At 48.5% G+C, this 12,179-nt stretch overlaps 1 non-coding gene across 1 annotated transcript; it reads left to right on the top strand.

The window, feature by feature from the left end:
• The first annotated feature begins 4,412 nt into the window (after nucleotides 1-4,412).
• LOC120102022 (small nucleolar RNA SNORA48) lies at nucleotides 4,413-4,556 on the top strand. Its single transcript, XR_015685134.1, has one exon. It is a non-coding gene; the product is annotated as a small nucleolar RNA SNORA48 (small nucleolar RNA).
• The last annotated feature ends 7,623 nt before the right edge of the window (nucleotides 4,557-12,179 follow it).

The following is a 12,179-nucleotide window of genomic DNA, read 5'->3' as shown; positions in this document are numbered from 1 at the left end:
CCTTGGTGGCTGGGCTCCAAGCTGGAACTGGAGGAGGAACGATGGAGGGAGAAGTGGGGGCTGGGGGGGGGCGTCCATGTTCAAGAGCAGTGGGCTGCCAACCCTGTAGCCTAGAGCAATGTCTAAAATCCTGTCACTAAAAAATGTGGGGGTGGGGGCTGAGCTAATCCACTGCCTCATTGTCACCTGGCTCCCCCTGACCCCTCCCTTCCACCGGGTCCAGGTGAAGACATGGACTAGGGGGTGAGAGGGGGAGGGGGAGTGCCCTCCTCCAAGGCCCCAGTCCTGCAGACTGATGGCTTCTCAGTGTCCCCAGGCAGACGTTGACCCCAGTCACAGCTTTGACTTGGCTGGAGCTGGGGGAAGAGGAGCTGAGCATTCATTCCCATCTTCTTCCTTCCATGACCCGGGTCTCCTGGGCAAGCATGAGCAGTTCTCAAAAAGCGTAAGTGACTCAGAGTGGGGAGGGATTGCCTCAGTGCTTGGGACCCCAGGGAAACCCTCCTGGAGGAGGAAATGTTTGGGTTGAAGCAACCCAAAGTGGTCAGAGTGAGATGGACGAGATAGAGACCATCAGGGACATCTGGGAAGACGGAAAAGCAAGTTGAGGTTCAGAAGCAGGAGCCACAAGAGGTATGACAATAGGGCAAACCCCAATGACCTTGAAGTCCGAGAGTCAAAAATGGAGACCTTGAGTGGTGCTGGGATCAGACAGGAAAGGAGGGACAACTTACATGTCTCTGTCTCCATATAGCAGAGTAATTAGGTCAGCACACTGTGAGCTACTGTATAGATAGAACCAAGAAACGTTTACATTCTCAAATGGAACAGAGAAGAAGAAACGAAATCGTGCCCATTCCCTAGATGAAGTATATGTGTTGTCCATGCCTTGATCAGGCAGAGCACCCTGGTGGCTCTCTGTGGACACCATGGCACTCTCTTTCTTCTCCCTCTATTTCCCTACCTTCTAAATCCCCAAGACTGATGTGTAGGATTTCTACACTGTACATGTAGTCACACATCAGGCCACAGGGTGGCACTTGAGAGTCAGGCAGGCCATGGTCCACAGACAAGCCAGCTGGGCTGTGCTTGCAGAAGGGACAACTAGGGTCCTGAAGATGGCCAGTGGGGAGAATGGGTGTTGGGCATTCAGGGTCCATGATATGTATGACACTGGCAATTCCCTGCCCATGGAGAATCAACTGTAAGAATGCCATATCACAGTATCTGGAAAATCAGACTGGCCTTACAATGACCCCCTCCCAATCAGGGCCCCTGGAGAACTATAGGAAGGCAGTGCTCCCCAAGACCTCAGTACTTCTCTCCAAGATCACACTTCCTAAAGGACCCATCACCTCCCAGCACTGCCACAGGGGAACGGAGTACCCACACATGCTTCCTTAGGAGACACACTCCATCTAGTATATAAAGCCCCAAATTTCCAATGCCACCCTATTCAGTACAGGACAGATTTTGAACTGGTGTTTAAGAATGGAAATTGGAGGTGTTCCTTTGTCAGACATTCCTAGAGAGCAAATAAAGCGGTAAGTGTGAGCTGGGGTGTGGCTTGGTGACAGACAGCACCAGTCAAGCACGCAGAGGCCCTGAGTTGCATGCATAGTACGCTTAAGCAAAACGTACTGCATACATATGCACCTTGCTCACACACACAGTGCTGGCCTGTGCACACATTTGTGCATGCATGTGCATTCAAGGGCCATAGGACAACCTCCGAGGCCACACCTCATTATTCATTCAACTTTTGTTTTTGGTTCTTTTTTTTTCGGAGCTGGGGACCGAACCCAGGGCCTTGTGCTTCCTAGGCAAGCGCTCTACCACTGAGCTAAATCCCCAACCCCTATTCATTCAACTTTTTAAAAAATTATCCTATGTATATGAGCACACTGTCGCTCTCTTCAGAAGGCATCAGATCCCATTACAGATGGTTGTGAGTCACCACGTGGTTGCTGGGAATTGAACTCGGGACCTCCGGAAGAACAGTCAGTGCTCTTAACCACTGAGCCATCTCTCTACCCACATCCAATTTGTTTTGTTGTGGGCTTTGTTTGTTTGTCTGTGACAGGGTCTCATTATCTAGTCACAACTGGCCCTCCAACTTACAGAGTTCCACCTGCCTCTGCCTCCCGAGTACTGGGATTTAAGGTGTGCACCACTAATCCCAGCTGTCTTGTTTTTTCCAGACTGAGTCTCTTTTTGCCCTGGGGCTTGCCCGATTACGCAAAAAAAAAAAAAAAAAAAAAAAAGCCGCCTGGAGAGAAACTCCCAGGGATCCACCTGTCTCTTCCTCTCCAGGGCTGGGTTCAGAAGCACACACCGCCACACCCAGATTTGAGTGTCTGGAGGGGGGGAGGGTCAACCCCAGGTCCTCACACCGATGCGCAAGCAGTTTACCAATTGAGCTACCCCTCCCCAGCTTCAGCTAGGAGCCCTGATGTTTTTGTTTGTTTGTTTGTTTGTTTGTTTGTTTTAAGTTGAATGTCACACTCCTGTAATCTCAGAACTCAGAAAGCTGAGGCAGGAAGATTGCGCCTCTGAGCTACGACTGGACTGTATAGTAAGTTCAAAGCCATCCTGGACTACATAATGAGACACGCCCCCCCCTCAAAAATCCAAAAACAGCAAAAAAGAAATGGGTGGTGGGCATGTACAGTGGACCATATACAACATCCCTACAAGAGGTTCCTGCATCTCGGCTCTCACGGCCATGACCATCTGTATGGAACAGAGTCCTTGCTCCTGCGTCTATGGAGGGCGCTTCTTATGCAGCCTGTGTCAAGAGAAGATGTCTTGCTTTATAGTATGCCTGACCAAACACCAAGGAACAACAATGCTTGTGACCACGGCAGTAACAGTAGTGACGGTTCCCCTGCTCACCAGTCAGTTTCCAGGTATTATCTCATTTAACTCCCATTCAGTGTGGCATTGAGACGCCCGTGGTATAGATGAAGATACGGACGTTCTGAGGGGCGAAGGAGCCTCTTCAAGGTCACAGAGCTAGCTAGGGTGGCAGTTCCTGGGGGCACCCACATGATCAAGCAGAGCCAAGAGTGAAAGACAGACAGCACCCCAGGTTTTCTACAACTCTGCGTTCCTGAGGACCAGGGTTACTTTGTGTTCCAGATGCTGAGTTAAGAGCACTCTGGAGGGCCCTGGGAGGGGGACAGGTAAGAGTTCCAGGAGACCAAGGGTGAGGACGCAGCCATGGCTGAGAAGTGTGACTCTGTTCTAAGCTGTTCAGTGGGCACCGGCACTATGTCTGAACGTTCACAAAGGAAGAAAGTGGGTAGAGAAGCCTGATGGTCAGAGCCCTGCCCTCCCTGTCTCAGTCCAGCCCAGGCTGCCCCCAGGCACCAGCTGTGCGTCTTCTTGTGAAGAGTGGCTTGCAAACACGGGGCAGCTTCCGTGTCGGGAGACGGTCGGACACGGGTTCATCCTCATGGATGAATCTCCCCATTGCCCCACCAGGAAGGCAAAGAGTCAATCAAGAGCCTCCAAAATTAGTGAATCAGACTGGGGAAGAGGGAGCAGGAAAAGGGGGGACCTTCTACGAGAAACCATATTTGGGTAGAGGAAGGAGTGGGGACTCCTGGGGGCCTGCCTGTGCTTCTGAGTCATCGACGTTGCTGGAGAAGGCCAGAGTGTGCTGCTGAGGCGTGGCCTGGGGCACGTGGGGTTAGAAAGGGCATCAGATCCCCCGGAACTGGTGCTGTGGATGTCGGGAGCTTCCGTTTGGATGCTGAGAACTGAACACAGGTCCTCTGGAAGAGCAACATGTGCCTTTAGCCGCTGGGTCACCTCCCCAGCCCATCCTGTACATTAAAGGAGACCATTGTAAGCCTCTCACTTTCTATACAGGATCAGTTTTGTCTCAGTCAGCTCTCCGTGTGGAAGGGGAAGCAAGAGCACTGGGGTGTTTAGATCACCTCGGTGCCTGCCTCTCCACCAGTTGTCTGGGTCTCCTCCATCCCCCGGTACCACATATAAACGTTGGCCATACTCATGAACTCTGTCCCAAAGCGAGGCCATTTCACACGAATCCACTCATCCAGGTTGGTCCAGTGTGGTTGGAATTCTCCTCTGGAATGACCGTATTGGCCATTTGGTGTGTGTTACCATGTTTCAAACCCTGGTTTGTTGCTGTTGGTTTGTATTTTTTGCTCGCCTGCATGCATGCATGCGTGTGTGTGTGTGTGTGTGTGTGTGTGTGTGTGCATATGTGTTTGTGCATGTTGCATGTGTGTTTGTGCATGTTGCATGTGTGCATGTGTATGTGCGTGTAAAAATCATCACCTTGTGCTATGTTTATCATTAACTTGCCTTTGATCGTTCATATTGATGAGTGTTTAACTGGCTAAACCAACCCCATTTCCCCACCTCCCTACCCCTAGCCCCACCCCTGGCGATGGGCAAAGAAACACCTTGGTGGTGATGATGTTCTTATATCAGTCAAGGGCAAAGCAACTGACAGTCTTTTATTCATCCCAGCTTGAGGCTTGGCTTGGTGGCCAAAGCTGTCTTATGCCTAGGACACATAAAAAATAAAATAAAATACAGGTGACACAGTGCAGGAGGAGGAAGACGGCAGAGACCTGTGGACCACCATGCCCCTCAGACCTGCCCTCTAGTGCCCAGCACAGGTGGGACATAGAGACCCACTTACTGCTGTGCCACTCGGCACCAATGGAGGCTGTCACCCAGGGCCCCACCAGCCACATGGCCATCCTGCAGCAGAAGCCACCACACTGTGCGAGTACGTGGTGGTCAGACGGGAGAGAAAGAGAAGTGGAGCGTCTAGAGCATTATGGAGAGAGATGGAATTGGAGGCCCGAGGGTAGAGAGGAAAAACCTGATGGGTTGACCCCTGCCACCTGGGCCATGGTGAAGCCCAAGCTTCCTCTGAGGGCCATGGATACCCAGAGGCAGTGGTTGGTGTCAGCATGCATGGCTCATATCAGCACTAGAGAACATAGGGATGTCCCTGGTCACGGCAGCCCCTGGACGACCAGGAGCTGTGTGTAACTGGCCCGCCCCTCACTGGATGTGGCACTGTGAAGAGTTGGTGACATCTCTCACAGCTGGCAACACTGGGCCCTGTGCCTCGCCCAGGCAGCACAGTGGACGTTGGCCTGCTGGGGAGGGGTGTGGGTGAGCCAGCCCCGAAGGCATGAGTGTGGGAGAACTGACCCCACCACTCATCTGCCATGGGGTGGCCCTGCCGCAGAGGTGATGCCCCTACCCACCCATTGCCACCTCTGGCTGGCAGGAAAGCTGCCCACAGAGGTCATGAGGTCAGGAGAGCTAGCCCCGCCCCTCACCAGCTGCAGCACTGGATGAACAGGCCGTGTACCTCACCTGGACAGCAGAGCAGAGCAGACTTTGATGGCGAGGGTGCAGCCCTGAGGGCAAGAGCATGTGAAAACTGGCCCTGCCACTCTTTTGGTGTGAGGTGGTGTGAGTGTGGGGGTGATGCCTTCTCTCTCTCACCCTCTTTCTACCTGCAAAAACAGGGAGAGCTGGCCCTGGGGTCATGAGACCAGGAGAGCCCTGCACTTCTACTGGGGAGCAAGTGGAGCTGGCCCTGATAGCGAAGACATTGGTGAGCCAGCCTTGAGGGTGTCAGAGTGGGAGAGCTGGCCCTGCCCCTCACAGGCTGCAGCACTCGGGAGAGTGGACCCCACACCTTGACTGGGCAGCACTGAAACTGGCTCTGGAGGCCTGGATGTGGATGAGCTGGCCCCAAGGTCGTGAGGGCAGGAGAGCTGACCCTGCCTGTGGCAGCATTGGTGGGCTCGCCAGAGCAGCGCTGGAGAACTAGCCTTGGCGGTGCAGATAAGGGAGAGACAGGGGTGGGGTGGGGGGCTGAGCAGCTCAGCTACCCCCAGGCCCAGGTCCAGGGCTCTGAGTTGGCCCGCCCTAAAATCTATGTCATCTGCAAAAGTTGGGGTGCATGAAAGGGCCAGTCCTGCTGATCCAAAGCTGCAGGATCTCCATGACACAGGGCAGCAACAGGATAACTGGGAGGAGTCCTGATGAGGATCCAATCTTGATGGTGTCACAGAAGCCAGAGAGCTGGAACCACACCAGTGACTCACTGCAGTGCACAGAGGGCTACACTGTGGGATACTACAGCTTTCATGATAAGATATCTATTCTCTCTCTCTCTCTCTCTCTCTCTCTCTCTCTCTCCCCCAACACCCCCCCGTGTGTGTGTGTGTGTGTGTGTGTGTGTGTGTGTTATTTTGGGGGATGTTGCAAGGGTGAAGTGTGGGTATGAGAGGTCAGAGAGATGAGTGGGACTGGGGTGTATGATGTGAAACTCACAAAGAATTAATATAAAGATTTAAAAAAAACTATGAGCAAAAGAGAGAAGATGAAGAAAAAGAGGAAAAGGAAGAAAAAGAAGAGGAGGAAGAGGAGGAAGGAGAGGAGGAGGAAGAGGAGGAAACTTCCTGATCACTTAAAATGATGCAGGCTCAGTCGTAGTTGGTTTTGAATTTTGTATAAATGATGTTATACTAAGAAGACTCCAGACACTTCTTTGGTTGTTTAAGACAGATTCTGACAACATAGTCCAGGATGGTCTTAAATTCAAAAGCCTCTTGCCTCAGCCTCCAGAGTGCTACAGTTAGCTACGAACCAGCACGTCGGGCACTCAGTTTCCTCATGTGTATATTCCATGTTCGTGTTTATTTCGTGTGCACCCGCTTGTGCCTGTGTGTGCCACCGTGCAGCTGTGGAGGTCAGGGGACAGCTTTCAGGAGATGAAGGAGTTGGCTGTCCTTCTACCACCTGGGGTCCAGGGATCAAACGCAAGTCGTCAGGCTTGGCAGCTACCCCTTTACCCAGTGAGCCATGTCACTGGGCCTCAGTGGACGTTAAAGAAGGAATCCATTTTTACCAGGGCATGGCAATAAGTGTCTATAACCCTGATCTTAGGAGGCAGAAGCAGGATGATAAGTGATGGGTTCAGGGTCATGCTTGGCTACACTCGACCCTTACGGCTCCCGAGACCCACCAGCAATGGCGGTGGCCTGGCTGGTTACTTGTTAGCTGTGCGACGTTGGTGCTGCAATGAGTCTCCCCATCTACACAGGTTCTCAGGTGAGTGCCGGAATCTCCCTGCACACCACCTGGAAGGCTGCTGCTGGGTTACCGTCCGGTGCTGGCAGCCTTGATGAAGTAGGTGGATTTTTTTTTATTTATTTTTATTTTTTAATTGTACACATCATGTGAACTTGTGAGTGCAGGTGCCCACAGAGTCCAAAACATGTCAGATCCTTGGATGTAGAGTCACCAGAGGTGGTGAGGTGCCCGATGTGGGTCCTGGCAATGGTAGTCAGGTACCCCAGGAGCAGCAGGGACTGTCAACGCTGAGCCATCATGACCCAGCCTCCTGACATTTTAAAATTGACTTGCCCTAAATAATGTGAGTGACTCATACACCTGAGTTTGAGCAGCTTCACATGCTTAAATTCTCCATTAGTGTCCTTTCCTTTGCTGTGAAACGTTCATGACTTTTGTTACACTTTCTTCTGTTTGTCTTTTCTCATTTATTTCTAACACACCACACCACATGCACAAAGACAAACACACCACACACAGACACACACACTACATACACAGACACACACATACCACACACACTCACACACACACTACACACAGAGACACACACTCCACACACATACCACACACATTCACGCACATGACACATACACAGACACACACATCACACATACACACATACCACATACCTCCACATAGCACACACACTACACATACACATACAGAGACACACACCACACACTCACACACATGACACATACAGACACACACATCACACAGACACACACACTACACATACAGAGACACACATACCACACACTCACACATATGACACATACACAGACACACACATCACACATACACACATACCACATACCTCCACATACCACACACACTACACATACACATACAGAGACACACACCACACACTCACAGACACACACATCACACAGCACACACACACACCACGCACACACACACACACTACACACACTCATACACACATGACACATACACAGACACACACACAGGCACACACACTATCCCACACCACACACACAGACACATACACACTACACACAGAGAGACACACACACTACACACACTCACATACACAGACACACTACACACACATACACTAAATACACAGAGACATACATTCCACACACACATACCACACACACTCACACACATACACCATACACACACAGACACACACAGACACAGACACTACACATACACCCACAATCAACCAATCAGTAAGCAAATAAATATAAAAAAATCTTAAAATACACCAGGCAGTGGTGGCCTTTAATCCCAGCACTTGGGGGAACAGAGACAGGTGGCTCTCAGAGTTCAAAGCCAGCCTGGTCTACAGAGTGAGTTCCAAGATAGCTAGGGATACACAGAGAAACCCTATTTTGGGGGGAATAAAACTTAAAAACAGATTGTTTTCAAGGCCACGCAGGTGAAGTAAAGAGCTAATTTTCATTTTTTCTTATGGGTACAACTACCCCAGCACACTGACCTGAAATCTCAGACATTTTCTGCCAGGTTTCCATGCGTGGGGGTGTGTTGTGGTTGCATTATTCTGTGTCTCTGACCTCATGACAACGACCTTATGACCTTACGACCTTATGACAGCTGCTCATTTGTCTGTCTGCTCTGTGGGGATGGAACCGGGGACTTGCTCACTCTAGGCCACTGAGTGGCATCACAGCTGTGTACCGCCCCAATCACCGACACTTCTTAATGTGAAGAGCGCGTGCAGCCGGTCTTCCCCTCCCCCAGGGGGAGCACCTCTCATCTGGTCTTGAGCTTCGGGTTTTCTGTGTGGGTTTTATAACTCATAAAATAATTTTAAAGTTTCAGTTGGAATTGCGATTATCTTATGTACTCCGTGGAGAGCTGAGAAATCATAATTAATATCCCTGTGTCTCCTTTGCCGTTTTTCAGTAAGATCGAGTCACTTTCTACCCTTCTCTAACTGGACAGATATTTAGATTTCCGACCACTATTCTCAAATTTACCTTTTCTGGACCGAATACTTTTTATAGGCAGCCATGGAGAAAAGCAACTTAAGTTTGAATACTGGGGCCTGGAGAGAGGGCTCAGGGTCTAAGAATGCTTGCCGCTCTGTTTGGGCCCCAGCATTCCGATCAGATGACTCGCTTGGAGCTCTTGTTCCAGGAGATCCGACGCCCTCTTCTGGCCTCTTCAGGTACTTGCATGCACATGCGGTGCACGTACACAGGCTCAGGCACAGCTGTATACACATAAAATAATCAATTTTTAAAGTCTGAATAGTGACCTGATACTGGTCACCTTGATAAACTAATACATTCAGATCGGCCAGCCTGTTAGATTATTTTGGATTTTTATATGTAGGCAATTTTACAGCCTGGAGCCATAGGGAGTTTTTATATTTTTCTCTTTCTTAATACTTTTCTATTCTTTTTTTTTTAGATTTATTCGTTTATTATATATAAGTACACTGTAGCTGTCTTCAGACACACCAGAAGAGGGCATCGGATCTCTTTACAGATGGTTGCGAGCCACCATGTGGTTGCTGGGAATTGAACTCAGGACCTCTGGAAGAGCAGTCAGTGCTCTTAACCACTGAGCCATCTCTCCAGCCCACTTTTTTATTCTTAACACTCTAGCCAGAACTGCAGTGAGGTGTTGACATGGAGACCACTGACCAGGACTCTGGTCTGGTTCTGGTAGGAAGGATGAATATTTTTTACTGATTATTGCCTAAGTTGTGAATTTTGCAAGTTAAATTTTCCTTTTATTCCTAGCAAAATGAGAAGTTTAAAACAACAACAACAACAAAAAAAAAAAAACAAAAAAAACCTTGCGATGACTAACAGCATCATTGCTATGATTTCGTAGTTCTAGAGCACGGACATTTCAGATCGTCTAAGCTCAGCCTGTTCTCTGGGAGATGATTCTGTGTTCTCGAGAGAAGTTATGGGTAGCAGAGTTTGGTTCTTCTTCAGCCAAACTTTTAAGTGTCTGCTTCTTTCTTGAATAAGTTGTATATTTCGAGGAAATTTTCCATTTTACCTGTTCGTAAAGCCATTAATACAAAGATATGTATTTTCTTATTATATTTAATCTCTACCATAATATTTACACTTAAAAGTATATTGCTTATTCCTTTTTCCTGTATAATCTATATACACTCTGCCACATGCTTACCTATTTTACTCAACTTTTAAAAGACAAACTGTTTGGATTTATGGATTTTTTTTTTTTTTTTTTTTTAGGCAAGGTATCACTCTTTAGCCCTGGCTAGTCTGAAACAATGCTATAGAGACCAGGCTGGTCTTAAACTCACCGAGACCTGCTTGCTTTTGCCTCCAGAGCAACGAGATCAAAGTCCTTCACCACCACACTTAGCTCCAATTTTTATATCTTTATTTTTAAAATCAATTTCTGAGGCCTTCTTCTTCTGTAGATGTTGTTGCTGCTGGGTTTTATCTGTCCTTCATCTAGCAATGTCTTTCTTAAGCTCCAGGGGTGGCACGTCAGGCTCCTCAGCCTGAGCCCCAGCATCGAAGGCTCTCGGTTTCTCTCAAACTACTGCTTTTGCTTCATTACAAACATTCTGATACACGGGGTGCTCTCCCCCCGCCCAAGTACTTTGAAATGTTCCATAATGACATTCTTCTCATTTGCAGATATATAAATTGGATTTTTTTTTACATTTATGCATTTGTGGGTTTGTGGGTGTATGTGTGGGTGCACACATCCTGGTGGGAACGTGGAGGTCAGAGGATGTTTTGGAGTTGGCCCAAACAACCACTTTTGGTTTTGATTCCTTCCACGATGGGCTCTAGGGACTGAGTCCAGGCCATGGGCTTTGGCAGCAAGTGTTTTCACCTGCTCAGCCAGGTCACTGGGTCCACATGACATTTCGATATGTAAAACACAAGTCCACTGAGTTCTTATGTGCTTACACTGTCCCTTACATGTGCCTTCAAAGACTTAGTTCCCCAACTCTTGCATTTAAGCCTTTAGAACTCCTAACAAATTTGCCTTCGCAAGTGGAAGTTTATGGTGTAACTCAAAACTTCAGTGTTTCCATTTCTTCTCTGCTCAGAGTAGAATCAACGGGAGGAGATAGATTGAGACCTGTGATGACCTTGGTTCTATCCATCTCGCTACCCATTAGCGCTTTCCATGTTTTGAGGTTATTTTATTGGCTACGTTGTTGTGTCTTCCCGGTCCTAAAACTTTTACCTTTGTTAGGAATTTCTTTATTTTGATAATAATGTTTAAATTAACAACCGTTTCCTTTTCCTTTTAAACTTAACTTAATTTTCTGCTGTACGGTGGGGGGGGATCAGACCCAGGACCTCCTGAACTTAATCTAGGTGAGCATTCTAATGCTGGCAAGTTCCACTTTCAGTCCCCGTGAAGACACTGGTTTGGTTGGTTTGTTGTTTTTGTTGTTGTTTTTAAAGATTTATTTATTTTATGTTTATGAGTACACCGTAGCTGTCTTCAGACACACCAGAAGAGGGCACCATGTCCCATTACAGATGGTTGTGAGCCACCGTGTGGTTGCTTGGAATTTACACTTCTGGAAGAGGAGCCAGTACCTTACCCACTGAGCCATCTCTCTAGCCCCTGAAGACACTATTTTGTTCTCATCCTTGAAAGATTTGTGCCAAGAACAATCGTCTCCATTAGTAATCATTTCATGTTGCTAATTGTCTTGTCTCATTCCCATTATTTTAATAGTTGAGATGCCTTTAAAGATAACCTCTGGTTTCTTTTTTCAAAGACTATTTTTATCTTAAATTCTGTGTCTATGCATATGTCCCTGTGTTTGGGTGTGTGCACTTGACTGCAGTGCCTGTAGAGACCATCGAATCCCATGGAGCTGGAGTTGCAGGGGGCAGGTGAGCTGCCTGGTGTCTGCTGAGGACTGAGCTCTGGTCGTCTGGAGCAGCAAGTGTTCTTAAGCACCGAGGCATCTCTCCAGCCTGGGCTTCTCTGCAGAATCCTGTGGTAGCTGTGGGTGCCTCTTCTGTCATTCCAAATGTCATTGTTTTGTCCTCAACTTCTTTTCGCTGGTTGTT

Source organism: Rattus norvegicus, chromosome 3 (genome assembly GCF_021556685.1).
Source record: "Rattus norvegicus strain SHRSP/BbbUtx chromosome 3, alternate assembly SHRSP_T2T, whole genome shotgun sequence".
Taxonomy (NCBI): domain Eukaryota; kingdom Metazoa; phylum Chordata; class Mammalia; order Rodentia; family Muridae; genus Rattus; species Rattus norvegicus.
This window is presented reverse-complemented; position numbering and strand designations above follow the sequence as displayed.